This window comes from Giraffa tippelskirchi, chromosome 2 (genome assembly GCF_054371585.1).
Source record: "Giraffa tippelskirchi isolate mGirTip1 chromosome 2, T2T-mGirTip1v1.2.pri, whole genome shotgun sequence".
Lineage (NCBI taxonomy): Eukaryota > Metazoa > Chordata > Mammalia > Artiodactyla > Giraffidae > Giraffa > Giraffa tippelskirchi.
The window spans coordinates 28658800-28686203 of NC_137276.1; the positions used below are offsets into that span (position 1 = coordinate 28658800).

Here is a 27404-nt window from a genome sequence, read left to right on the forward strand (position 1 = left end):
GAATTTAATGACACTGAGCAGGGAATGACCACCAGATAAAGTTTCTGGTATTGGGAGGGCCCGGAGAGCAAAAGAGTTGAGCCATACTTAATAGAATTTATGTCTATTTCTTCAAGTCATCAATTAGTCTCCTTTCTGAGGGCCTTCGAGTTTTATCTACATACTAGACATCCCTTGCTGTCATACTGAACTCCAAGCAGGTTGGATGCTGGTGGTTACTTTGGGCTGACATAGCTTTTTGGTTTTTTGGCCATGCCACGTGGCTTGTAGGGTCTTAAGTCTCTGATCAGGGATTGAACCTAGGCTCTCATGCGTGAATGCCCAGACTCCTAATCACTGGACTGGTAGGGAATTCCCAAGGCTGACAGTTTTGAATCATATGGTCTGGAGGAACACACGAAGCCCTCAGACAAGCCAGGAAGCTGGACAGTTATCTTTGCTGTTATCACAATGGGTCTTGCACACAGCAGTAGGGCTGAGCTGCACCCACCCACTTGCACTCTCTCCCGCTGGCTGGTGACTAAACAGCTGTCCAGGCCAACAGGGAAGAGGACTGGCCCACCCAAGATCCTGCTAATCCTCGTGGGGACTACATTCTGATCGGGTAATTACAAGGGAAAACAGAAAGGTGCATTTCTAGAATCGTTTTTCAAGAAATTCAGGATGCTTCTTGCTATCAGCTGAGGTAGGGTGTGTGGAGAGGGGAGGAGGAGGCTAAGGTCAGTACCCAGAGAAGTTAAGTGATCTGTCATGATCAGAGTCTGTTGGTAGCAGAAGCAAAATTGGCACTTGGGGTCTGCCATCCCTGAGAACTCTGACCAGCTGGCCTCTCTGGGTTTAGAGGATCAGAGCCGGCCAGCAGCTGGGAGGCTCAGGCTTCCCTGGATATATAAGGTTGCAGTTGAAATAGCCATCAGGGTTTCATTTATGTCAGTCTGGGGGAAGGGGAAGAAGAGTGGGAATAAAAGGGGGGAGGAAAATGTGGAAATCAAATAAACACATTGACAGGGTTGGATTCCAATTTTTAATCCATCACCAACCTCCTCTAGTTTATGTGTTCCATAGAATCTTCCTTCCCCCTCTTGCTTGTACAAAAACAATCAAACAAGCCTTAATACACTTCTGGTACAGACCCCTGGGTTTCCACAGACCCTGAAAAGAATGCCTGATGCCAATTTAAGGGCAGATACTGTCTGGCAAATCCTGATTCTTTAGGATAGTTGAGTTCTCTTTCTTTCATCCCCACCCTTCCCAGCCTCTGCTACTGAATGCTCTGTAGCCATACAACTTGAATGATATCTTGCTTCACCTGAAGAAGTGGGTCTGGTTTAGAATGTCAACCCCTGGCAGAGCCACAAAACAGATAACTAGCTGGAAGGATAGGTCACCTGGGCCAAAGGAAAGGAGTTCACGTTATCAGGTGTTATGATTGCAACTGCTCCTCTCTGGTGGGCACTGGCCAGTGGGTCTGGCTTCAGGTCCAGTTTAGGAGGAAAGATGTCAACTGCAGGAAGATGGGTTTGGGAAACAATCTGAGTCTCAGAAATGTAAGGTTTTGAGTTTCCCTGGTGGTCTAGTGGTTAAGACTCCGTGTTGCCATTGCAGGAGGTGCTGGTTCCATCCCTGGTGGGAGAACGAAGATCCCACATACCAAGCAGTGCAGCAAAAGACTTTAAAAAAAAAAAGAAGTTTAAGGTTTTGGATGAGATGTCTAAAGATACTCTTGAGACTTATTTTATAGAAACTTAAAAATATGATTGAGTCCTGCCTGCCAGGGGTGTGTGAGATTTTTGTCCTATTGAGAGATATAGATGACAATGGCCTGGAGCCCTCTCACCCCAGGAGGTCTTTGTAAATGCACCAAGCCTCACACAGCTCCCTGGAAGGAGTGGATATGGTTACTTGTACTTCCAGCCCTAAGAGGGCTGTGGGGAGAAGGAGGGACGCCCTCTGGTCAGGGAGGACAAATGAGCTATAATAATGTTAATAGCTAACATGAATTGAGAGATTACTGTGTGCCAGGCATATATTATCTCTTTGATGATACATCCGTGCATTAGCTCTTTGATAAAGAGACATTTACCCACTGCCAGGGAGCAGAACTTTCCTTAAAATAAGAGGAACCACATGGCACACAATCCCACTCTGTGGCCTGCCAGCAGTAGCAGTTTTCAGTTTTCAGGAGTGGCGGCTAGAAGCAAGAGGGAAAGACAGCTTCAGGGACCCATATTCCCAGATGTCTTTCAGGGAGGGAACTTCAGGTTACAGACTCAGGTGTCTCCAAAAAGAGAACAGATATCACTGGGATATGAGAGAGCTAATGAAATAATGAGTTTACTGATACATGTGTATACATACACGAACACAGGTCCACACACAACATCCCACATAGATATATATCATCTGGTGAGTAAATATCTCTGAATCAGTGGAAAAGACGACACAGCTTAGGTACAAGAGAGATAGTATAAGATGTGGTTGACATGTACACACAAGAATGACATTTTAGCTTACACAAAGATCCCTTCCTAGACTTTGTTTGTTTGTTTTGATCATACTGTTTCAAGACTTTTTTTGGCCCCACCAGGTGGCTTGCAGGATCTCAGTTCCCCAACCAGGGCTTGAACCTGGGGCACCTGGATTCCTAACCAGGAGGCCACAAGGGAACTCCCTCTTCCTAGACTTCTTGATAAGCTAACCTAAGCCTGGAGTGTTGGAGGAAGACAGGGCAGAATTGGGAAGGGTTCGCCTTGTGGGCATTTCCCTAGAGGCAGTAAGGTCTGGTCTCCTCTAAACCTAATCTTCCTGCCATGGCCAAGCCTGGTATCTGAAGTGTCATGTGTATCTGTAGGAAGGCTATGGATGTTCAGACTAGGGTCTGGGTCGAAGAAAGCATAGATTCAGAGTCCAACCTCAGATTATTTCTCTAACACTGACCAGAGCCTGAGAGCCCCAAAATTTTGTTGCCTGAAATAAATATAAAAAGCCCATGGGTTTTGGAGCCAGAAAGCCTAGGTTTAACATCTGTCCATTCTACCTATTAACTTCTCATTCATTCGTTCACTCAATAAATATTTGTTAAGCATTAACTGTGTGCCTGGTGTGTGACCTTCTAGGGCAAGTTACTTATATCAGTTGGCTTCAGTTTCCTCATCTGTGAATCAGGAATAATAATCCGTAGGAGTCACAGTCATTGTGAGGATTACATGAGATGAAGTGCTTGGCACGTAACTGATTCTAATAAATGCTTCTTGTTATTAGCACTGGTAAGAGAAATCCAGTTATGCCGCTTTAATAAATTTGTTTTCTTTTGAGGTTTTTTTCCCTCATAGATGTCTGAGCTGTGTCTAGGGGAAGTTTGGGAGAATTTTGTATAGCCCAGGAAGATCAACCCCTCCTCATGGGGGCTCTGATGTGGGCCCAGGACATGGCTTGTCTCTGGAGTAAAGCAGCACAGGACATGTTTAGCACCCTGGTTGCTTTCTGTGCTTGCCCATCCCCCTCCCTGGACTGTGAGCTCCTCAGAGGCAGAGACTGTGTCTTCACTTGTTTAGCCTAGTGACCACAGTGCCTCTGACAGTGCCTGGCACTCAGGAGACATTCAGTAGTTGTTTGCTGAATGAATGGAAGAAGGAAGGAGCAGGGTTTCTAGCCTGTAATGGTTGTGCAGGCCTCACATGCCTTCATTCCACAAATACTTATCAAGTGGCTACAGTGTCCCTGGATGCTGTACCAGGTGATGGAAGCATAAGGGTCTCTGCCCTCATAGAGCTCAGAGTCCAGGCTGTAATCAGATAGTCACAAAAGGAAATTTCTCCTTACGGTATGTGGTCTGTGTTGTACAGGAAGGAAATGCTGCTAGGAAAGCCAAACTGACCAAGTGTGGGTAGTCACAGGAGGCTTCCTCCAGGCCCCAACATTTTGACTGACATCTGAAGTGAGAGTGGGAGTTAAAGTCATGCAGGGGTGGTGCTGCAGCCACTGATAGGCATCTTCCAAGGAGAGGAAGCCTGTGCACTGCCCCAGTGGCTGGTTAGAACGTGGCGCATTCAGACAATAGGAAAAGACAAATGTGGCTGGAGCACAGTGTGAAACTGAGAGTGTAGGGCAAAGTCAGAGACGTGGGTTCTAGTCTTTGTCCTAAGAGCAAGGGGACACCATAGTGGGGTTTTAAGTTGAGAGACGATAGTAGTGAGATGACCACTACCTGGCTGAGTTGAGGGGGCAAGAAGGCACGGGGAGAGACCAGTCAGTGGAGTGCTGAGTTAGGTAGGCAACAGATAGCAGTGGCTTTGGGCTGGGGTGGTGGAGACAGAGAGAAAAGGATGGATGGGTGAAACACTTTAGAGTGGAGGTAAGAGAGCTGGCTGCTGATCTTGTCCTGCAGTGCACACAAGGAGCCACGGATGACTCCTAGGTTTGTAAACTTGCCTCTGGTGTCTGCCTGCTCCTTGCTTACCTCTATTAAAGGTTTCCTTTCTCACAAAACCAAGAGTCTGGTTCTAACAACCTTCGGAGGTGGATGGATTTCCACCTCCAGAGAATGAGAGAGACTACTAGGGGCCCTGCAGTACCTGGGAGGCACCCGGAGGGTCATTTTCCCAACGAACCAGGCACTCATGTCTCCTCCCAACGTCACCCAAACTGAAACACACATATACTCGCTCAGATTCTCTGGCTCCCCAGACTCACACAGACTTCCAAACACTCCCTACAGACCACTCCATCCTACCCTTATTTATCCCTGTCTCCCCCAAAACCCTCCACTGGCCCCCTTTCCCACTCTTCTCCCTACCTTACCCCTGCCCCACCTCCCTCTGCCTTCACTTCACCATGTTAAGAAACAACCACCCCTAGAACCCCTGCCCCTGGCTGCTGCTCCCTGAGCCCCACCCGCCCTCCCTCCTCCTGCTCCTCTCCCTGACAGATGCCTCAGAGCCCCGGGCCGCAGTTAAGGTGACGAGATGCAGCAATTCTTTATGAACATTTCATTCCTGCTCGCTACACGACGTAAATTAGATGGTGTGTTACATTCGGGCAATAAGAGAGATATGTCACCACGACGCTGGCCCATTGGATGGAGAGGGTAATCCTGCCGTGAATTTCATTACTGCTTTTATATAGACAGAATTAGCTCGGTGACAGCGAGCCTGATTGTCTTTCACTAGGGGTTTGGCGAAGAGCTGAAAGGATTTCACCCTGATGTGCACACTACTGAGTGACCCGCTCACCAGCGGCTCCGCTGATTGCTTTGCACCTTGCAGACCCGCGATTGGCTCAGCCTCTCTGCCGGCTCGCCTCCCTCCCTGGTCCCCAGCCCTCCCCGCCTGGCTTTTTCTTGAAGCAAGAAGAAAGGAGACCTAATGGAGGAGTCACAAGGTCATGAAGGGAAATGTGTGGGGGAAGGGCGAGGTGACAGAGTTTTTTAAGAAAAAAATCAACAGTCCCTTTCTGAACAGAGTCTCCTGGACAGAAATGTGGCCACTCACTCTTGCCTCCCAGAAAAGCAAGAAGGACCAGGTCCTGGGGGCACACGCCCACGGCCCTCAGGGCAAAGAGCAACTGGGGAGAGGCTGGCAGATCCTCATGAGTGTCCCTGACAGAAACTCCCAAGCTGCCATCAGCTTCCTGCCCCTTTGCCTCTTGCATCTCTGGGTCTTTCCAGTGATGGCTCAGGGCTCTTTCCCACCTCCTACCCAGGGACACTTGTGAGAAACCATTGTCACTCACAGACCATAGACCCCTCAGTTCAAGTGTGCAGGTGAGGGAGGGGTGTGTACTCCCTTCACTCTACTTCCTACACTCACCTGATCCTGTCACGGCCCCACTCCAGCCACACCTATTCATAACACTCTTCAGAGACTTCCAGAATCCTCAGTGAGATCTAGATGGCCCAGCCCAGGGACTGCATTCCTTCACCTTGTTTCTGTCAGGATGGCTGGTTCTGGTAGAGAGTCAGTCCCCTCTCTGTTCTCTCTGCCTTGGTATCTCTCACTTTCCGTCACCTTGCCCACTCTTTTCCTCACCATTGTCAATCCCTCAGCAAACAAATGTCTTCTGCCAGGCTTTCCTGATGCAGCTGGTTGGTCCTGGGGCTGAGGTTGACCATGACTCGACCACTACTGACTGTTCTGTCCCCTTCTAGAAGCCCCAGGGAGACCCTCAGAGATTCCACTCCTTAAGGGCCCAGGGACCAGGCATCAAGCAGACTGAATAATATTCTCAAAGCCCCATTTCTTTCTATCAGCTCAACACAACTGTAAGGAAGTTTCTCTCACAGCCCAGATCAGCCAGGTCTGTGACTTCTGTGCTGAGAAGCACAGCCTCCCCTTTCCAGGGCCTTCCCCTGTGGCAGAGTGGTGAAGAATCCATCTGCCAATGCAGGAGACCCAAGAGACAAAGATTCAATTCCTAGGTCAGGAAGATCCCCTGGAGAAGGAAAGGGCAACCCACCCCAGTATTCTTACCTGGAAAATCCCATGGACAGAGGAGCCTAGTGGGCTACCAGTCCATGGGGTTGCAAAGAGTTGGACGTGACTGAGCACACTCAAGCGAGAGCTGCCCTTTCCAGAGGGGGAGGAAGCTCCCCAGACCCCAGCAGAGTTGAGACCTGGCTCAGGATCTGTCTGCATCCTGACTCTGTCTGCCCAAGGACAGTATGGAGAGCTTTCCCTTTAGCCTCCCACTTCGGGAACCCTCAGCTCCAGTGGCCTGTCCTCCACGGAGCTCAGTGAGAGGTTCCCTTAATGATCTGCTCTTGCAGTCACACAGAAGAGTTTTACACCAAAATTTCTTCTCCGTGAAGCCAAGACTAAGTCTACGAGGCTGAAACTAAACTCCAACCCTATCTGTACGACAGCAGTATAACTAGGCAGGTCATGACATCTCTCTGAACTCCCCTTTCCTCATTTTCAAAAGGAAAAGTGGTCATTGCTGTGGTGGAGGCCATGTTGCAACGCCACGATTCCCTCAGTCCTCAAGGACTGTCTCCAGGTGCCTCCCTGGCCTGTCAGCTTTCCTCGGAGTTGTCTCTGCCAAAGAGAGCTGTCTCGCTTGAGGTCATGCCCTTCCCCTGGGCAGCCTGCATCTAGTGCCTGGTCATCCCAGCCATATGAAGGCCCAGGCCCCTCTCTCTACTCCAGACAGTTCTGAAGGGCCTTGCAGCCTCAGAGCCCTCTGTGTGGTCGACTAAGGTCTTTTTTGAGTAGCACAACCCAACTTCTCCTCCAGTGCAGTCCTGCTTCTTTCCAGTTCCTTCCCTGCACTGGTAATAATCCCAAGGGCTCCCCAGTGAAGCTCCTGCACAGTCATCTCCACCCCAGAGTCCACTTTCAGACCCAGCCTGCAGACAATTCAACTCCTACCTACCTGCCAATTGGCCTACCACAAGGAGGAAAATGTCAAGTGCCCTGAGAAACACAGCTGCTGCTGTTTGCCATCATCATCATCATCATTGTCCTCTTCATCATCTTCACAGCAGGGCCTGCCCAGCTGGTGTGATGAGGTTCACTTACTTCGGCCAGGAAGTCCATCCAGTAAATGAACACCTAGCCTTCTTTTTTCTCCTAAGGACAAGGTCCTTTGCATTCTTTCTTTCATCTTCTGATTTGAATGACCTTCCCAAACTGACCAGACTCCCTCAGAAAGCTAGCCATGGTCCTAAGGATCTAAGGGGCTTAAATTGCTGTAGTTCTGTTATGTCTCATTCTCTGCACCAAGACTCAGAGAGCTAAGTGCCCTTGAATTCTTTCTCTGATGCTCTCTAGGTGCCTTCATAGCTGGGCTTCTTCCTCTTTTATTAAAAAAAAAAAATGTTTTTTTGGCTGCATTGTGTGGTTTGTGGGATCTTAGTTCCCCAACCAGGGAATGAACCAGTGCCTCTGCAGTGGAAGCTTGGAGTCTTAACCATGAGACCACCAAGGAAGTCCCAACTCTTTTATTTAAAGTATGTACTTTCCTCCTATAGACCAAAGCATCCATCCCTAGGGTATAATGACAGGTCTCCTACAACCAAGACTTCCTTCCCTCTATGTCATGTTTACTTGTTTACAGCCCCCTTTATAAAGAGAGCCTGGATCCCTCTCTCCTAGGGGACAGGCAATGGTCCCAGATCATTGTTACCCTTCCAAGTATGCCCACACTGTCTCACTACTGGGCCCCCAGCCTTGCCAGCATTTTGGAGTGGAATGGCAGGTAGGGACACTGCCAGGTGAGTCAGATCTCCAAATCAGTCCCTATTTCTGGGCCCTGCCTGACCCAGAACCTGTGCTCCTCAGGAGTGCAGTGTACTTCATCTCTTCTGGAGCTTTCCCTGCAAGGCTGCAGACACTGAGCAGGAAGCCAGGGACATGGGGGATGGAGGTTTCTCACCCCATCCCCCATTCTGACGTCACAGCCCTCATTTTCTGACACTAACTGGTTGCCATGGAAACAAGTTCCTTAAAGTGCACGATGACTTGAGTGGGGAGGGAGGGCCATAGGAGCCAGTCGTACCATGAGGAATCCATAGAGCCCCTTAGAATCAAGCTGCCCAGAGTCCATATCCTCTGCTGGTACATACTCCTCACATATAGGAGAAGAGTCTGTCTTGCCTTTGAGTAGGGAGATCTTGCTGGAAAATCAGAGATAGTTTAGACCAAGAAAAGCCAGCCACTTACCCTGGAACAAATGGATATTAGATGTGATGTTGGCCCCTCTCTTTCAGTCCTAGAGCAGAAGTCATCTATTTTAAGAAACTGTCCTTAACTATTCAGTCTCCCAGCCCCATTCCCAATTTCATCACACACACACACACACACACACACACACAGACTCCCCTTACTACTTACTCACTCTAGTGCTTACACCTTCTTTCAGTCATTCATTCATCAAGTACTGATGAGCCTCTGGTGTGTGGTAAACCCAGTGCCAGGTCCTAGGGATACAGCCAGGAGCTGACAGGGCCCTGTCTTATGGGGCTTCCTGTCAACATCTTATACCACATCTTGTCCTTCTACACTCACATGCTCATCCCTTTAATAAGCACCTCTGGGTTTTCTTATTTCATTCCAGTTCCCCAAATGTGGTGTGCTATCTGGTTGTTGGTAGGGTGGAGTAAAACTTGCCCGTTATCCCTTTGTATCCACCGGCTTTCCAAGAGTGGAGACCTTAAACCTATTAATGTATTGATACATCCTTGCCTAACACTAAACCCAAGATTTGGGGCCCCTCAGTCTCCCATGTCACCTCTCTGTTCCCAGTACCAGTCTTCCAAGGAGCTTGGATTCTTCAATTCTCTTTCAAAGCCAAGGAGATTTGAATGAATAGGACTTGAGGATAGGAGCAGAAAGCTGTGTTTGCTGTGTGCCCAATGGAACACATACAAAGGCCCCAGATACACGACTGGACTTTCATCCATCTGTGTCCTGCCGTCACGAACGTGTGCTTATGTTGGCCCATATCTGTGACTTCTCCTAAATTGGCCAGTGCAGGGTGTGAACATGTGTGTGATTCCACTTATGAGTGTGAGTGAGCATGTGTTCGGGGAAGGGGAATTTAGGGGTATGTCTCTATGTGTTTTTTCCAAATGCTTGGCTTTTTTCAAAATGGCTTAGAGCACAATTGTCATTTTATGGGGTTTAAAATGTCAGAACAGGGCCCTCGGGGAGGCAGGGGAGATTAAACTGCAAACAGTGAAGGTTATAGATGACGTTTCTGATAGGCTGACAGGCAGATTCAAATGATGCCACACTTTAGCAATCATTTAAACACATACATTTGTGCGTGTGTACGCACGCACACACACACACACACACCCAGATCAATGCTCCATATTTTAATGGCATATTCTGAAGGCTAAAAACATAAAAGGCCAAGTCTAGAGAACCACAGTTCTGCTTTCAGGACCCAACCAACTGCTGTCTGTTGTATGCGTGCGTGTGTGTATATGTGTTCTCACTCAAGTGCCCCTAGTGTGCTAAGTGAACACCTGCATCTATTTGTGTCTGTATAGGTTAATTTCACCACACTTTTATATAATGCCCTATATAATTAACAAAATATACTACATTCAACAGTCTACCTGAGCAACATAACAATTTGTATAATGTAGGCAGGGTCGAGTTACTACTCCCATTTTATAGATACAAGAAAACTAAGGCTCAAAGAGGTCTGATGGGCTATCCAAGACCACAGCTACGAAATGATCAAGTGAGAGTTAGAAGCACTGTCTTGTTACACTTATCCAGAGCTCTTTTCTTGAGGTTGTGGTTCTCAACTCTGGCTATATTAAAATCCCCTGGGGACCTTTTAAAATCTATCAGTGCCTGGGTCCTACCCCTGGAGATTCCAGTTGTTCAGAAGGTGGTCCTTGCAGTATGTTTTTACATTTTAACATGCAGGCTGGTTGAGAACCACTACCTCCAGGCCTGGGGGAATCAGGCAGGAGCTGTGCAGAGGGGTGTCCCAGGTGTCTGACTAGGCTGATATTCCCTCCATGTCAACATGGATTCCAGTCTCTTTCCTCCTCAGTATCTATCATAGTATCAACTCTTGGAAAGACTTACTTCCCAGGACTGTCAGAGCCTTTCTTCTGTACCACCCCAACTCTCCACCCCCTTCCAGACTGTGAAGACCTAAAAAGGATGCTCAGCTCAGCATGATGAATGAAGAGGCTACCGGCCATGCGCTCATGGTTGTGGCCACCCGGTTAGGAGCAGACAGTGTGGTCTCACCAACAGAGAGGATAACCAACTCTACCTGGCCCATCAGCCAGGGGAAGGCCAGAGAGATGAAGGGCAGCTGCCTTAACGATGTAGGGAGGGATGAAAAAGGGAAAGAGAGAAAGACAGAAAGGGAAGAGAGAAGAGAACAGCGGGCCCCTTGGAAGGCTGTATGGACCAGCTAAGGGCTAGAACTATGGGCAGTGCTCACCTCACTCCGCCCTTGGCAGGAAAGGTGGGCTAGCAGTTAGGAGCAGACTCAGTAGTCACCTACCTGGACTTGAATCCTGGTTTCTGGTTACTAGTAGTGTGACTCCGGGCAAATACTTAACATCTTTGTGCCTTGGTTTCCTTATCTCTAAAATGGTGATGATAATACTAGCACCTGCCTTATCAAGCCTCTGGGAGGATTCATTGAGTTCATGTCAAGTCCCCGACAGAGCATGAGGGCTGGGTAGGCTTCAACCGCTGTTATTCTGCATCATCTGATGCTTTGGAACTCTCCCTCCTCGAAATTCTTCCTACTTTCCTGAATATTCCTTCTCAGTCTTTGCTAGCCATGTTCCTCTGCCTTCCCTCTGAGTCACTGGTTCTCAGCCACAACTCCGTTTTAGAGTCACTTGAGGGACTTTTGGGCTTCCCAGGTGGCGCTGGTGGTAAAGAACCTGCCTGCCAATGCATGAGACCAAGAGACTCAGGTTTGATCTCTGGGTCGGGAAGATCCCCTGGAGGAGGGCATGGCCACCCACTCCAGTATCCTTGCCTGGAAAATCCCATGGACAGAGGAGCTTGGTGGGCTACAGTCCATAGGGTTGCAAAGAGTCCAACAGGACTGAAGCAACTTCGCACACATGCACGAGGAACTTTTACAGCTCATTCCCAGAGTTTCAGATCTAGTCGTTCTGGGGTGGGGCCCAGACACTGGTGCTTTTCAAATTCTCTGGCTCATCAAAATGTGCTTCCAAGGTTGAAAACCACGCACTCCTCTAAGTGTTGATACTCCCTAAGACTATTCTTAGCCCTCTTCTCTTCTCATGTCTTTCCCAAGTAGCTGACCTCCTTCCCATGGCTCTAATACACATCCATATACTGGTGACTCTCAAATCCATATACCCTGACAAGGCTTCTCTCTTGAATTCCACACACTCATTTCCAACTCCCTACCAGACATATTTATTTCCAAATGTATGTAGATAAAATTGTTCTTGATAGCCTTATAACTTCCAGGGTATCTTTGCTGCGATATACTCCGGATCCCCCATGTGGGTACATGTCTTTATCAGAACTCAGTATTTTGCCTTCACACCAAACCCCTTCCACTCCTTCTGTTCCCCACCTCCATCACTCCCAATCATTCACCCAAGGATGTCATCCAGGAATCCTCTCCCTCATCACATCCCACCTCCAATCAGTGGACAAAATCCTGTCCATGCCCTTGTAAGGCTCTCCCCAGTCTCAGGACCCCCAACCCCACTGCCACAGCTCAGGTCCTCTTTGTCTCTCGCTTGCACAGTTGTAGGAGCCTCCTTACTGACCTCCCAGCCTCCAGTGTTTCTGGCTACATCCCTCTCTCTGTTCTCTTCATCGTCTTCAGAGCTAGTTTTCTGAAACAAATCATTCCACTGCTAATGCCCTCCCCTATAAAAGCACAACTGCCCATGGCCCTTTACTATCTGTCCCCTGCCCCCGGCCTCCCCCAGAGTGACCTCTCCACCCCACCCTCTGTACAGCAGGTCTCCAAATGTGCCATGCTCTTCGATGCCTCAAGGCTTTTGTATATGCCATTCCTCTTGCCTTATGGGCCCTTCCTTCCTTTCCTCCTTCCATTCTGCCCACATTTACAAATTAGCTGAAGCACCAGTTCTTCTAGGAAGTGTTACCTGTGTCAGGTAACACAGGTTAGGTTGAACTGACCACTGTTTTGTTTTTTGTCCTCACTGCAGCCTGTGGTTGTCTCTGTTGTCTCTCACTCTGTTTTACTTCCTTATTTTCATGCCTGCCTCCCCCACTGGTTTGTAACCATATGGATGGGATGGACTATGTCTTATTTGTCTTTGAGAAGTGGGGTGAGGAGGGAGGAGACCAGACTCTAAGTTCAAGTTCCCTTGGCTGAAACACTCGTTTAAGACTGCTTTGGCTTATGGCTCTGGATTTTGAAGGGTAGCTTCCTTTCTCTGGGAGCCAAGCAAAGAGGCTAGGTTTGAGCAAAGAGATCCAAATAACCCACTGGCCAGACACTGTGGTCCTAGGTTCCTCCTCTGGCTCTGCCTCTCCAGGCCCCAGAGCTGGGAGCTCTGATTGTCTTGCCTTCAGGGCCCAACTGAGGTGTGCAGAGTCTTCATTTCCTTCTTCCATCTGAGATTAGGCTGGGAATGCCTCCAAAGAAATCTTCAGGGAGAAACCAAAAATAAATAAATAAATAAAAGCAAAGAGATGGATCCATAAACACTTATTAGAAACACAGAAATGGACAGAATGCAGATGTCTGATTCTAATTTGTCACCCCTTCCTTAGGGAGCACATCCCAGAGTTGCCTTCTGGACACTGTCACCCTTGCCTAAGACAAAGCATTCAAAACCCCCTTCTCTCACCACTCTTACCTAGCAAAGGGGCTAAGCAGGGATTCTAGTCCCACTCCTCTGCTAGGTAGGCAGCTGAAAAGGTGCAAAATTTAACAGCCAGGGAAATTAAAGCAAACCCTCAACCTCCACAGAAGTGAAAGATCAAGACCATCAATGGTCTAGAGCAATAGAAAAGGTCAGTGCCCCGAGAATAACCCACAGAACAACCCCAGTGTTTGCCTCATTCATGGCTGGATGTGCCATGTCTGACCCTTAATCACTAATACTTCTAGAGCCTGTGGCATACGTCAGCACTGTGCCAAGCACTAGATTAGCCTGAGTAACCCTTACAACAACACTATGAAGAAGGGACTATTATTACTGATGTTACAGATGAGGAAACTGAGTCTCAGAGAGGCTAAGTGACTTTTCTAAGGTCACAAAGCCAAGTGCCTAAGCTAGAACCCAAATTCAGTGTGACTCTAAAAACCCAGGCTCATAATTTCTATGATGTACTGCTTTATATATAGCATTATCCGATATTTGCTAATAGTAATAATAATAGCTAACATTTATCGAACAATGTGCCAAATACTGTGTTAGGCACTTTATACACATTATTTTGTTCACTAGATAGGTACTATAATTAGTTTCATTTTATAGATGAGGGTACTGAAGCTTAGAGAAGTTAAGAGTATTGTTCACAGCCTCAAAGCTAATAGGTGAAAGAACTGGAATACAAACCCAGGGGGATGGATAAAGGAACCACCAGCACAGACAACCCCCTTACTAGCACTACCACCATCCTAGAGAATGTCCACGAAGGCAAGAGAAGGCCTTTCCAGGAGCTCTGAAAAGGTGGCTGACACCTTGATAAAGACTGTGGACCTTCATTATTATTTTTTTTTACTTTTTGGCCACACCCTGCGGCAAGTGGGATCTTAGTTCCCCCGACCAAGGATCGAACCTGCATCCCCTGCATTAGAAGGCAAAAGACTCTTAACCACTGGACCACAGGGGAGGTCCCCTGTCTGTGGACTTTTAACACATGTCCTGGCAAAGGCAGCACCAGCCTGAACAGCCAAGTGCATGGTACAGGGTACTCAGAAGTAGCCCTAGAAGGTTGGGCAGGTTCTCCTTTTCCCCAGGCCTCTCTAGAGTATCCTCTCACCAGCTATATGTACTCACAATAGTCTGGCACTTGGAACCTGATTGGGTTTGGGGCCCCCAGTATCCAGAAGACCGCCAGGACTCTCCTAAGAAGGCAGTTTTCAGCTCTCCTTGCTGGATGCTTCAGTTCCTGATGGGAATCCTCACAGAGAGCCTTCCTGTTACCTAAGGAAAGAAAGAGAGAGAGAAGGGAGACAGCCAAGTCCCAGCCTCCCCTCCCCATCTCATCACCTTCCCAAAGCCTTGCAGGCCACCCCTACCACCTCCAATCCCACAGAGTTTCTCACCTTCAGGCAAAGGCAGATGATGGCAGAGCTGGGGAACAGAACTTTACTGAGCCCCCGGAGGACTGCACATTCCTGTCTTTAGTATTTAGGGAAGGTGAGTCCCGGAGGAGGAGGAAGGAGGAGCTACTGGGAGAGGAAGGCCGAGATGCTCAGAGATGCAGAGATACAGATGGAGACTGACACCAGGAGGGGTTTCAGAGAGAGACAGAAGAGGAGGGCGCCAGGGAGGGAGAGAGACCGAGCAGGGTGGGAGAGAGGCAGAGAAAGGGGGGAGGGAGGAGACAGAAAGAGCCAGTTGCTTTATTCATGGCTGGTGATATTATAGACTGAGTGAAAATCACATTATCGTAATGGGAAAGTTAGAGTTGCTGAGATGATGCCCTGAAGCCTCAGCGCTGATTGGGGTGTGATTGCTATCTGTATTTATATGTAGAAAGCAAAGTTCACTGCCAGTTCAAGATGGTGGCGGCTGCTTTATGCAACATAATTCTTCAGTAGGGAGACGCCCCGAGCAAGCGGAGCCAGCCGCGCCGGGAGTGGGAGCCGGAGCCTGAACCGAAGCTGACGCCTGAGCGAGCGCTGGAGCAGGCGGTGGAGCCTGGGGTGGAGCCGCGCGGAGCTCAGCCTGCGGAGGAGAAAAGACGCCAACCGGAATGGGAGCCCGGGCAGGACCAGCGTGTGGTCCCAGAACGGGGTCTGATGGAAGGTGGGAGGAGAGCGGGGCGCGAGAGCCTGGGATGCGGGCCAAGAGTCGCTCCCACATCCTCCATATGCCAGGCCAGCCCAGAGCTAGGCCCGCCCTGGAGGGAGGGCTGGGCTAGACCTTCAGAGGCTGGAAACCTTGAACGGGCTCTCCAATGGACCCCACCCCGCCCTCATTTTATAATTCAGTGCGAAACCGGACAATAAATGTCAGGAGTTTTAATTTTTCCCGTGATGACTGCTTAAGCGCCTTTTTGCCATCTCACATTTCTTGAAATGTTTAATTTAATTTTAAATTTCTTTCATGGTTCCCGGCTGTGCAGACCTGTGGTCTGCCGCTTCCTATTGAGCAGCCCGTCTCTCTTGATTGATGACGGGGTGTGACCTCTGACACCCCCAATGCAGAGCGGGTTGGGAGGGGGGCGGGGCAGGTGAGCCCAGACTCCATGCCCTGCCCTGCCCTGTGAGGCATCAGCGACAATCAGCAAGAGAGAAAAGGGCTGTCTTTGCAGCCTAAGCAGTCTATTAAGCTTAGACCACCATTTGCTGTTGTTGTTTAGTTGCTAAGTCGAGTGTGAATCCTTTGCAACCCCATGGACTGTAGCCTCCAGGCTCCTCTGTCCATGGCATTTCCTTTTACTTTGGGCCTGTTCCCCTCAGGGCTTTTTGGGGGACTGTTGCAGGGCTGGGCCCCATCATAGAGTTGCCAGAGAAAATGCTGGGTGCTCCGTTAAATTTGAATTCAAATACACAACAAATTTAGCAAAAATGTACCCATGCTTTCTTGGGTATTTATGTTTTAAAAAAAAGCAAACAATTGTTTATTTGAAATTCAAATTTAATCAGATTCACCACATAATAGCTGTGTGGCTTGTAACTTCCTAGAACTTCAGTTTCTTTTATCTGAGTACTAAGAGAAAGTAAGTAATACGTTCCTCAGAGGATGATTGAGATATAGTTTGTAAAATACTCAATTCACTATCTGGCACAAAATAAACGCTCAATAAATAACTACAAAATACTTACCCCCTTACATAACCTCTAAGGCACCCTTTAGTCCCTCCCCATTTCTATTCTAGGCTTCTTGGAAGTCAAATGAAAGGCTTGTATCAGGATTCCTACTCTGGAAGCTGCTGGCTGAATGGGGGATCCCAGAGGTAGATCTGATCCTACTTTGGTCCCCCCAGGGGCCTTATCCTACAGGATCCACTGAGAGTTCTGGAAGGCTGATTACCAAGGTGCAGCCAGGAGCAAAGAGCAAGTCCTAACCCCAGACCCAAATCAAGCCTCACACATTCCCAGCTACCTCTTCTAAGCTTTGAGAACAGAAAAGAGTCTACCCTTCTTTGGGCCCCCAAGTTTGCCTTTCTTCCAGAAAGACGGATGATGGAGCAGGGTGGTGATATGATACTAGACAGGAAGGGGGCCCTGTCTTCTTGTGAGGCCACAGAATGGGCTGTTTGAGCAATCAGTCTGCCCAACAACCATCCCATCAGGGTGTCATCCCAACCCCCCTCCATCCTCTAGCAGAGGCCCATGTCCAGGACACACCAGCTTGAAATGAGTCCCTCAGGGTCTCTGTGTTTTTTCTCCCTCTACCTCTCTCATATCTCAGCTCTACCTCAGCTCAGAACTGACTTGGTAAAGGGAAGAGGCAGTGTGCAAAGAGTCCCATTGATGCAGCCTGGGTTCCATTCCCACCTGTATAATCTTGAACCTCTCTCTCGTAGAAAGATGAGACTTGTTTCCTTCCCTCAATAAAGGTGTTCTTGACTCTGAAAAAAAATAATAAAGTGGTTCCCAGTAACCCTCATTTCCAAGAAATCTGATGGTGGTTGGACTCCAACCTTTGTCTCTGAAGGAGACTAATTATTCAGGAGACAATTCATGGACCAATAGTAGCAAATCTCCTTCCTTTTAAGTGGTCACAGACTCAAGACTGCAGTACCAGGCAGGTTATATAAATGTGAAGCAACCAGTGGAGGGCAATAGGGAGTGGTGAGATCTGTGGCTCAAAGGCACTCCCTCTCCTAAAGGCATTCAATTTCATGTTTCAAATACTGTGCTCAGCAAATCCAAGGAAGTCTGATTTTGATCTATTGCATAACTCCCTGGCTTCTTGTTCTTTCTGGTGACACACTTATCCCTAACCATAGGGTCACAAAGTATTGACACAAGAGTAGAGAGACAACACATACAGAGACACACTAACCTACAAAGACACATGGAGCCATCTGTGTAATCACCATTATCAGGCCCAAAGGAGCAGAGCATAGGACACTCACAGAGGAGCTGCTCATCCTCAGCTTGCTTTTCTGCCCACCTCTTGCCAATCTCCCACCCTCTGCCTTCTCCTTGTTTTGCCCACTCGGACTCAAGCATGTTGCTCATCCCATTGCACCCACTTCCCTCTCTCCCTGATGATGATACACTGTAAAGCCCAAAGGGTGTAAATGGAAATGTTGGGGGAGCGCACCACACTGTTGATGCCTATGGTAGAGCCATCACACATGCATCTGGGGCCCCTGGAACATCCCTCTTGCTTTTGATCCTCACAGCAAGCCTGTATTGGGGCCAAGGATTGACAAGCAGTATCCACATACTCCTTGGCCTTGATATCAGGACGATGAATTACAATCCCAGTGGTTTAGGTCCCTGCTTGTTACAAACTCCATCAGTATATGCGGTGGCTTTCTCCCAAAGACCACTCAGCAGCTCTAAGCCTTCCTAGGTCCCTCCGCTGGGGACTCAGCCATAAAGCAGAGGCCCCAGGCACTCAGGCCATTAACTCTGGAAGGGTTCTGAGAGGAGATGCCAAGTCTGGGACTTTTCCACACTCCTCTGGTCCATTACATCTTTGGCCATCGGTGCCAGAACCTAGGCAACCTCTTCCTGAGCTCAGTTATCTCAGCAAAACAGATTATTGATCCGTTGTAATAAAGAAAATAAATTAAAATCAAGTGCTCCTTCAAAGATTCTTGAGAACTGATTTTCAGATGATTCACTGGAGGGAATTGTCTGTGCTCCTGTCTCCTTCCCTTTCAGGATTATAAATAACATTGATCATCACCAGCATCTTATCAAAGCTGGGATGTCCACATCTTTGGCAACAATTACCCAAATCACAGAAGAGGCAGGAGAGGACTCACTGAATAAGCTTTTATCATCTTAGAGATGTGGGGGTGGTGGGGAGGGGGGAGTCCAAAGAGATGACCTCTGTCCTGTCTTAGAGGATGAAAGTGAGATATCTCCCAGGGCAGGAAGCTTGGCTGGCAGTTCATTTATTCAGCTTCCTCTGAGGTTCCTATGTTACATCCCTCTGGGCTTGTGTCTAAGGAGCTATGTTGAGATTTGCACATATGTCCCTGACGCCTTGAATGACCCAGCAAGAGGAACTGAGGTTTGGCAGAGGACATTCTGCTCGTGGTAGAGGGAAGAGAGATAAGGCACCTGCCCCAGAAACCATGCGCCCTCCCCCCTTATCGAGGAATAAAGCAGAAAATCAAGCAGTACCCCTGGGACAGAGAAAGGGGCTAATCTGCTCAGAAGCTGGAGGCCGGATAAAATGACCCTTGCCTGAAATGGATGTCAGAGGAATGTCTCTGAGGAAATGTCATTCTACTCTCCTTGGAGGGCCCTAGACGTAGCTGGTAATCCACCCCACTCCCCCCACTCCTGATCCCTCTACACACACACACACACACACACACACACACACACACACACACATAAATCTTAATTGTGTCCGGGACTTTTTACAGTGCTGATTAATCATATCTAGGGCTGTTTCCAGCTGTTGCTGAGGGAAAGAAGGTCCCACACGCCTGTGACTTAGGGTAAATCCAATCAGATGGAGGAATTCTTTGATTCCGAAGAAGCCGAGCATGGGAAAGACCCCTCTAATCCCAGAGCCTCTCAGACCCTGCCTGCCACCTCCCCTCCCCCACATCTGTCCTTGGAAGCGGATCTGGGCTGGGGAAGGGGAGGGGCTGGGGGCTGGAGGGGAGAAGGGAGGGACCAAGGAGATGGGTGAGGGAGGTCCCCCCTTGAGATGGGTTGACTGGAGTCAGGACCTAGACCCAGTGGCTCGCTGACTTGGAGCTTCTGCCCTGTACTTAGGCCATTTAGCCGGCTCAGGGGGCCCACGAGTAACTACAGGAGACCGGGCCTGGACTAGTCAGGTTAGTGGGTGGGCAGCACTGACCTAATTACAGCTCTGCGCAGCCAGCATGGTCTGAGGAAGGGCCTCACCCAGGCCTTCTGCTTTCCTGTGACTTCTCCCCAAGCCCCAGAGGCATCTCTGTCAGCTCCCTTAGGCTCTCATACGTCTGTTCATTTCTGGGTGTTTCTCTCTCTCCTTAGGGCTGCATGCCATGATTTTAATGTCTTTCCCTGATGCGTGTTTCTTTTTTTGGCTGTGATCTCTGAACTCCTAGCCCACCACCTCAGATCTTCACAGAGATGCACTTGAAGATAGACAGCTTAAGGGGAGAGGGTCAGAGCCTGGCTGCTGCTAATACCTCTTCTTTGGTTTATGCTGGTAGCCCATTATGTACACATGTGGAGCCAATATGGATCGAGTGAGAGATGGGGAAGGTGGGATGGAGGGAGAAAAGCTGCTGGTGAGTAGTGGGTGGACAACAAGGGACTACCCCACCCTTTAGAGACTCAGATGGGAGAGGAAGCCTTCCCCAGGGTAGAAAGTGAGGGTGCGAGGCTATAAGAAGGCCAGACAGAGACGAAGTAGTGGTGACCCTATTCTCCCTGCTGTGATGACCCCACCTCTGCATACCCCCCTGTTGAGGCCTTCTGGGTCCTGGCCTAACTGGGCCTAAATAATTGAGAAGCCCATTACAGCCTTGCTGTTTCCTCACTGTCAAGTGTAAACGCTGCACTGGTCGGTGGGGAAATGGGGCTAATTTGAATTGATAATAGGAAACGCAGGGAAAAGTCATCTATAGTGAGTGAGGAGCGAGCGATCCCTGAGCAGATGCTAAATCTTGTATAATGAAAGAATCTGCCGATGTCAATTATGTACGAGCGTCTTTGCAGTGGTTGGAGGCGGTGGGCGGGCGAGGGAACGGAGGGCTGGGTGCATCCCATAAACCCAAACACCCATCAAAGGCTCATACATATGGAGCGGCGGAGATTACGGCATAAATTTGAATGTTATGAATGTGCATGAGGGACAGGCAGGAAGCCTACCTCGTAAGAGGGAAGGAAAGGGACTGTTTTTCAGTGCGTGTGTACAAGGGAGCTTTTGTCCTTTGGGTCCCTCAGCTGGGTCTCCTCTATCTTAGCTGTGTCCCCTCTAAACCCAGTTATGTCCCAGGATGAGAAAAAATGTGAGTTTAGGGGTGCTGGGGCAGGGTAAGGTCAGCTGTTCTTTGGGGGCTTTGGGTCTAGCTGCCCTTGACCCATTCAGAGAGTTGCCAGGATGGGATCTAGAGGCTGATGCGGCCAGAAACCCAGAAGGCTATTTTGAAATATCTGTGATGTGAATGTAGCTTCCCCTCCTGCCTAATGGAAGATACAGGAGAGACAGCGGTGCTCACCATGGAATGGGTGGGGTGATCCTAGAAGACAGCCTGGAGGAAGAGGTCACAAGCTGTGCTATAAAGGGGGCCAACAGCTTAGAATGACAACATCAAGGACACATCTTCCTGTTCCTGGGTACAAATCCACAGCACAGATAGAAGTGTGTGCTTGTGAGTGCACGCACATGCGTGAGCACGCGCGCACACACACACACACACACACACACACACATACAGGTGGTAACTGGGACCAGACCCCTCCATTGGTTCCCAACCTGCAGTTGCTGTCTGAACAGACTCTGTGATTTGTGGTACAGGCCACCCAGGGACTTTAATCTTCACCGTGACAAATGCAATAAAAGGAACAATTTGGAGATCAGAGCTAAGGAAGACACATTTACAAACCCTTCCCCAAAGGTTGGATGGGGCTGTCACCATGTGATTTGTGCTGGAGATGAAGCAGGGAGGGGGAGAGGGGGAGGCAGAGAGCTGGAGAAGGCGGACTGGGGAAGCGAAAGCCTCACCACCTCCTCCTCACCCTCTCTGCTGGATCCCAGTGGGGTGGGCTAAGCCGGACTGTGCATGGTGGGAGGAGGCCTGGACCACAAGCGGCCACTACCCTCCCACCCCCCGCCCCAATCATGACCAGGGAGCACAACTCAATTACCAGGAACACAGGCCAGAACCACGAGCTTCAGAGATTCATCTCAGCAGTTCAGGGGCTCTATCTAGGGGAGGGATCAGTGAGGGGGGGAGGGGGGTGGGGGGAAAGTAGGAGAAGAGAGAAAGGAGGAGAGGCAGAGGCAAAGTGGGCAAAACATTTTAACAGAAAGACAGTGACATGTCAAGCTGCAGAGGGAGCTCCAAAGAAACCCCAGTCTGGAAGAGGAATGAGAAGGGAGATTTCCCAACCAGGGCTCCTTGCTCAGCCAGACCCGGAAGGATTTAAACCTAGAGAAGCAGTGGGGTGGGTTGGGCAGGGGGCACCCACCCACCCATTTGATCTGGGAACAAATCTATGAGAAGGTGGATCAGCCTGGGGTTCCACCGGATAAGTTTATCTGGGGTCTGAGAATGAAGCTGGTAGATGGCCAAGCAGGACTGTAGACACTGGTACAGTCTGGGAACTAGGGCCTCCCTTTCCTCTCTGAGCTTCTCCTTACCTGTCTGAACAGGTCTAGGCTAGGAGATCTGTAAGGTGCCAGCTGCCTTACATCATGGGCACTCTGAGCCCCAGGTTTCTTAGAACCAACAACAGGAGACTGGGTGAGAGAGAAAAGTGCCATCCTGCCACTCCCCCACTTTGCCTCTCTGTCGCTGTACTGGTTTACAGACACATGCGCGCCTTTCTGTTGGATCCCAGCTCTGCTCCCCAGAGTTCAGGTCTTCAGTTCTCTCAGGCACCCATTCCCCATAATAAGGCTTCAAAAGAAACTCTTTGGCCCTCTTTCTTCTTGAAAAAACTGGTCAGTCTTACCTTCCTTTTGGATAAGACCATCCTCAAACCAAGGCCATTTTGTCTCTAGCTCCTTCTACCCCATGCCCAAGTGGCCCACGTTTGCACTTAGGAGATGTTCTCTCTACCCCAGAGTGTAACTTTGAGGCCTCTGGGTTCCTTCTAGTTCCCTAACTTTGAGTTGCCAGCAACTGAGATGTTAGTTGCCTTGATCAATGCCCTCCCCACCCATCTAGGCTCTGTCCCTTGCCCCCAGCTTCCAACCAGGCTGAGAGATGCCATGCTGGCAGGAGGGGGAGAGTTTCTAGCCTGAGAGGCTTTGGTTTTTCATCTCACTCAAGGTCACACCTCAGATTTCCTCCACTCAGCTGCTGCCCTTGTGCATCTCCAGGTCGACTTGGTCCTCATACCCAGGTAAGTGGGCCTGGTGAGTACCTAAATGTGGGTAGGAGAAAAGAGACTTTAGGAGTGTGTGGGCCTGACCCTCATGCAAAATTTCTTAGGGAAGACTGACACTCAGACTGGAACATCTGGTCATGGCCCAGCAGGCGCAGAGAAGTTCCCTCAGATAGACTGGGCCTCTTCAGGATGGTGACTCAGGGCTGGGTCTTGGTTTCCAAGGGAGGTAGGGAATGAACAAAGGTATATTTTCTAAGCTCAGAGGAGTCCCTGCTTAGGAATGAATAGAGGGACTTGCGGGGGTCAAATCAAAAACAGGCTGACATCCCCAAATCTCTCTCCAGCAGAGGGGCATAGACTGGAATTGTACAAACTCCATCCGAGTGAGTCCCTTGGAATAGGGTCCGCGATGGACAGGAGACACAAAGGGAACTGAACTGCTGATTGCTGGTTGGGGCAATTCCCATGGTCCTCTGCTGCCTCCCTCTGAGAGAGGGCAAGGACACCAGCCCTGTCCTCCTCCAGGCCCCTCCTCCTGGCTCCTCTCCACTGAACCCCATCCCCACCCAGGTCCCTGATTTCTCCCCGGGTCCTTGGACACTGTCCTCACCCCTGACCTCTGTCTCCTAGACTCCCCCACCCTCACCCCACAGAAGGCATGAGAGAAAAAGGGGACTAATAGATGAGCAAAAAGGGACTCTCTGGAGTCTCTTCCATTCCCTGACTACCCTCTCCAGAGAAAGGACTTTGACTTGGTTCACTCATTCACATCCCCCGTGGGCTGCAATGGGAAAGGAGGACAGAGGAACAGGTCTGAGGATTGGCCCATACCCCAGGACATCTTCTTTTCCCTGGAGTCTTACTTTACCCAGAGACTAATCCTTCTCTGAGGCCAAAACCAAGGCCAGGCCCAGGCGGGAGGGAGTCCATATTAACTGATGGTTCATTATCTTTCAGTGCCCCTCCCACAGCTGGTGGGTTGACTCCAGCTGGGCAACACTGACCCCCAGCTCTGCTTACCTCCCACCAGGTTTAGTCCAGTCCTGAGGCAGCTGAGCCCCAAAAGGGTGGCGGGGAGGGGAAGGCCAAAGCAGGATCAGAAATGGCCACAGGGTGACAGGGGCTCTAAGGAGGCACTTCCCCTCTAAAAGCCCTCCGATTTATCCAGCAGACCAGAGATTGATGAGAAAATTACAAAACAGTTAAGGAGAAGGTCATTTTGGGTCTCTCTTCTCCTTCATGTTCATACCCATTTGGCCTATGATTCGTGACTGTCCACTTACCCAGGACATCCTTACACTCATGCACACACGCACACACATGCACACACACAGAGCTGAGCTATGTCCAGCCTCCATACTACTGTGATAAATCATGGGGTGGAGACTAGTGCAAAGGGTTTGAGGGAGAGGCCGCATCAGGAGGCTGGGATAAGCAGAGGGAGCAGGGCTAGCACGCACAGTGTGGGGTACTTTTGGGGGAAGCAGTGGGGGGAGAACACATAGCGGGGCTGGAGGGTATCAGGCAATGGAGAGAGACAAGAAGTAGACAGTCAGTCAGAGGCCAAGTAGTGGTTGCCTCTAAAGGGAAGGCTTCAGGCCATTCTGCTTGAGCAGAATCCCACGGTGATCAGAGGCCCAGGCGCTGGTAGACCAGCATCCCTGTCCTCAGTAAGAGATGGGTTGCCTCAGGCCTCCTAAGGCCTTCCCAGAAGGAAGCCAGTGGCCAGGAATACTCTGAAAGTGTTAGTCACTCAGCTGTGTCTGACTCTTTGGGACCCCATGGGCTGTAGCCCGCCAGCCTCCTCTGTCCATGGAATTCTCCAGGCAAGAATACTGGAGTGGGTTGCCATATCCTTCTCCAGGGGATCTTCCCAACCCAGGGATTGAACTCACATTGCAGACAGATTCTTTACTGTCTGAGACATTGGGATTTTTCTTCCCTTCTGATGTTAAGAGGATGGGCAGGTGAGAGTTGGGTGGCAGAGCTCCTTTCTCCCCTCCCTCCCAGAAGGCTAGATTCATCCACTCTCTCCAAAATCAGTCATTCCCTAATGAGATCCATCTTCCCACATGGAGCTTCCCAACGACCTCCCAAAGGGAAAACCAAACCAAACAGGTCCTCTCTAACTTGCTTGCAATCCTAAACTGAACCAACTCAGGGTAGGAAGAGGCAAAGAGGTGACTGTGGCTTTCCACCCATGGCTTCTTTGCTTGTGCCTAGTCTTATGACCTCTTGCCCTTTATTGGGGTGTAAGGTCAACAAGGTTGGGAAGGTGGCCATTTTGACCTTGAGAGGACTGCCCCTGTCTTTATCCATGCCCTGCCAGCCTCCAGTGCCCTTTGGAGGTTTATAGTCACATAAATCGCAGAGTCCCATGCCGGGCTTGGAGCCTGCAACTATAAATAGGCACAAGGTAAACAAGGTGGCAGATGCAGGGGCTTGGGTCTAGACAGAAAATCTGCCCCTCTTTGCCTGGGTTGGGGCCAAGGCACATCTGTGGAAAGGGATATCTTCCCTCCCCTCTTCTCTCTCCTCCCCTGCCTGCTGGCTCCTAGCTTCCTGTGCTCTGGGCTTCTAGTCTTTTCCCTCTAGGGATTATCTTCCAAGGCAGCTTTCTGCTGCAAAGCTTCCCAGGTCACCTGTCTGTTTCTTCCAAGTCAAGACGGGAGGGGCTGGTGGTGTATCTGTTACTTATAGTGCCCCCCACCGCCTCTCTCCGGTTGCTTCACTTTGCCTGCAGCCTCTGCACCGTCTTGAAGCGGTACTGCTGCTGTCACTCACCAGGCTCTGCCACTAGGGGCGCCCCGATCCCTTCTCTATCCTAATAGCTCTTGCGTGCCTGTGTGCTAAGTCCCTTCAGTCGTGTCCAACTCCTTGCCACCCTATGCTCTGTAGCCGGCCACGCTCCTCTGTCCATGGGATTCTCCAGGCAAGAATACTGAAGTGGGTTGCCATTCCCTTCTCCAGGGGATCTTTCCGATTCGGGGATCGAACCCGTGTCTCCTGTGTATCCTGCGTTGGTCGGCAGGTTCTTTACTGTGATGCTATAACGTTTTTCAACCAGGAAACTTCATAGTTTCAGAGAGACTATGTAACTCCAGAGAAACAAACTAACCCCTTACCCTCCAAAGTACAAAACATAAAAGAGTGCACAGATTCCTGTCATTTGAATTAATAGCTTCCAGGTTACTTGGATTTCTGGGCTGTACCAGCTGAATTCTAAGTAGAGAATCGGCTTGAGACAAATTTAGGGGGCATTGCTTTCTGGATCTATCCCTGCCTCCCCTCTGCCCAAACCTGGTCCACTTTCCTGCTCTGTACTTGTCCTGGTTCCAACAGGCTCTCAACCTCCAAAGAGTTTTCTGAGCAATTTCAGACCACTGGCCCCACAAGTATCTTTCTTTATCCCTTTTGTAAGTCTCAATCTTTAACTGTGAACTTCCTTCTTTCATCCCAAGTTGGGCTCTCCAAACATATTCATTCACCAGTTTAGAATCAGAAATTAGAGCTGAAAAGGACACCCTCATTTTTTTTTTTTAACCAATGAGAGATCTGAATTCCAGAGGGTTTAGGTGATTCTCGCCACAGTCGCATAGCTAACACTGGCTTTGTTGCTAAGGCTGGAAATGCACCTTTGTGAAGCCTTGCTTCTCCAACCAGACCTCCTCCTTCCAGCTCCTAATGGCTTCCTTTGCCCCTGGAAACAGGCTTTCTATCTTTCAAAGGTTGACTCTCCTTTGAGCCCTGTCTCCAGCTGCCTTCTCACATAGGGAGAAGGAATGGACAGGCTCTGAATCACAATGAATGGCTGAGTCTTACATGGCTGTTTCCAGTACCTTCTTCCCTCCTCCCCCCCATGTCACTGGGTCCTCTCTGATGGCTTACTGAGCAAATGATCATGGAAGAATGACTTCCCAGAATCCCATTTGGATAAGGCATGCAGGGCTGAGAGGCATCCTTCCTGCTGTTACTTCCCTGGTTGCTCCTTCATTTTCCTTCTGCATGTCAGTTCCCTAATTTGGAAGGCAGGGTGAGATCAAGTCTTGCTCCATGAATGATGTCTCCTGTGCCCTGGGCATGCAATGCCCAAGTGAACACAGGTACATGCATACACACACACATATACTCACATTCTCATCACCAACCTACTCAAGAGTTTCTAGACTAGGAGTAAGACCAGAATCTCAGGACACAGAATCTTTTGTCAAATGAGTCACAAGGAAGGGAAGACAAAACCAGGATCAGACCTGAGGGGTGGAGACATGAGTTCGTGAGAGCAGAGGTGAGGAGGAGGTACAAGTAATGCTGATGAGTGGGAGTGGCCTGGCTTCCTGATAGCTGGCAAGGGTGTCTGACTCAAGACTGTCAGAGTGAATGTAATCCACAGGAGAGAGGAAAGATGGTAACAGAAGTCAAACAGGAAGTGCAGTTACCCCAGAGTACTCCCATCCTAGAGCTGGATTGGAGCTCCCAGATGCCATGTGGAAGTGTCTGGGATGTGTGTGGGGCAGCTGGAGGGATGGCCATGATCTATCTAGCACCTGTCCTGCTCCCACAGGCTGATGATGTAACAGTAGAACAATGTGGCT

General features: G+C 49.5%; 2 long non-coding RNA genes across 2 annotated transcripts; one reads left to right on the forward strand and one right to left on the reverse strand.

The window, feature by feature from the left end:
• On the forward strand, positions 1 to 15640 carry LOC145528669 (uncharacterized). Its single transcript, XR_014070534.1, has 3 exons — positions 1 to 604; positions 5169 to 5379; positions 15214 to 15640. It is a non-coding gene; the product is annotated as an uncharacterized LOC145528669 (long non-coding RNA).
• On the reverse strand, positions 12806 to 27351 carry LOC145528667 (uncharacterized). The gene is made up of 6 exons (XR_014070533.1): positions 27249 to 27351; positions 22762 to 22848; positions 17122 to 17195; positions 14719 to 15343; positions 14450 to 14596; positions 12806 to 13088 (listed from the first exon to the last, which is right to left on the reverse strand). It is a non-coding gene; the product is annotated as an uncharacterized LOC145528667 (long non-coding RNA).
• Between the last annotated feature and the right edge of the window lie 53 nt (positions 27352 to 27404).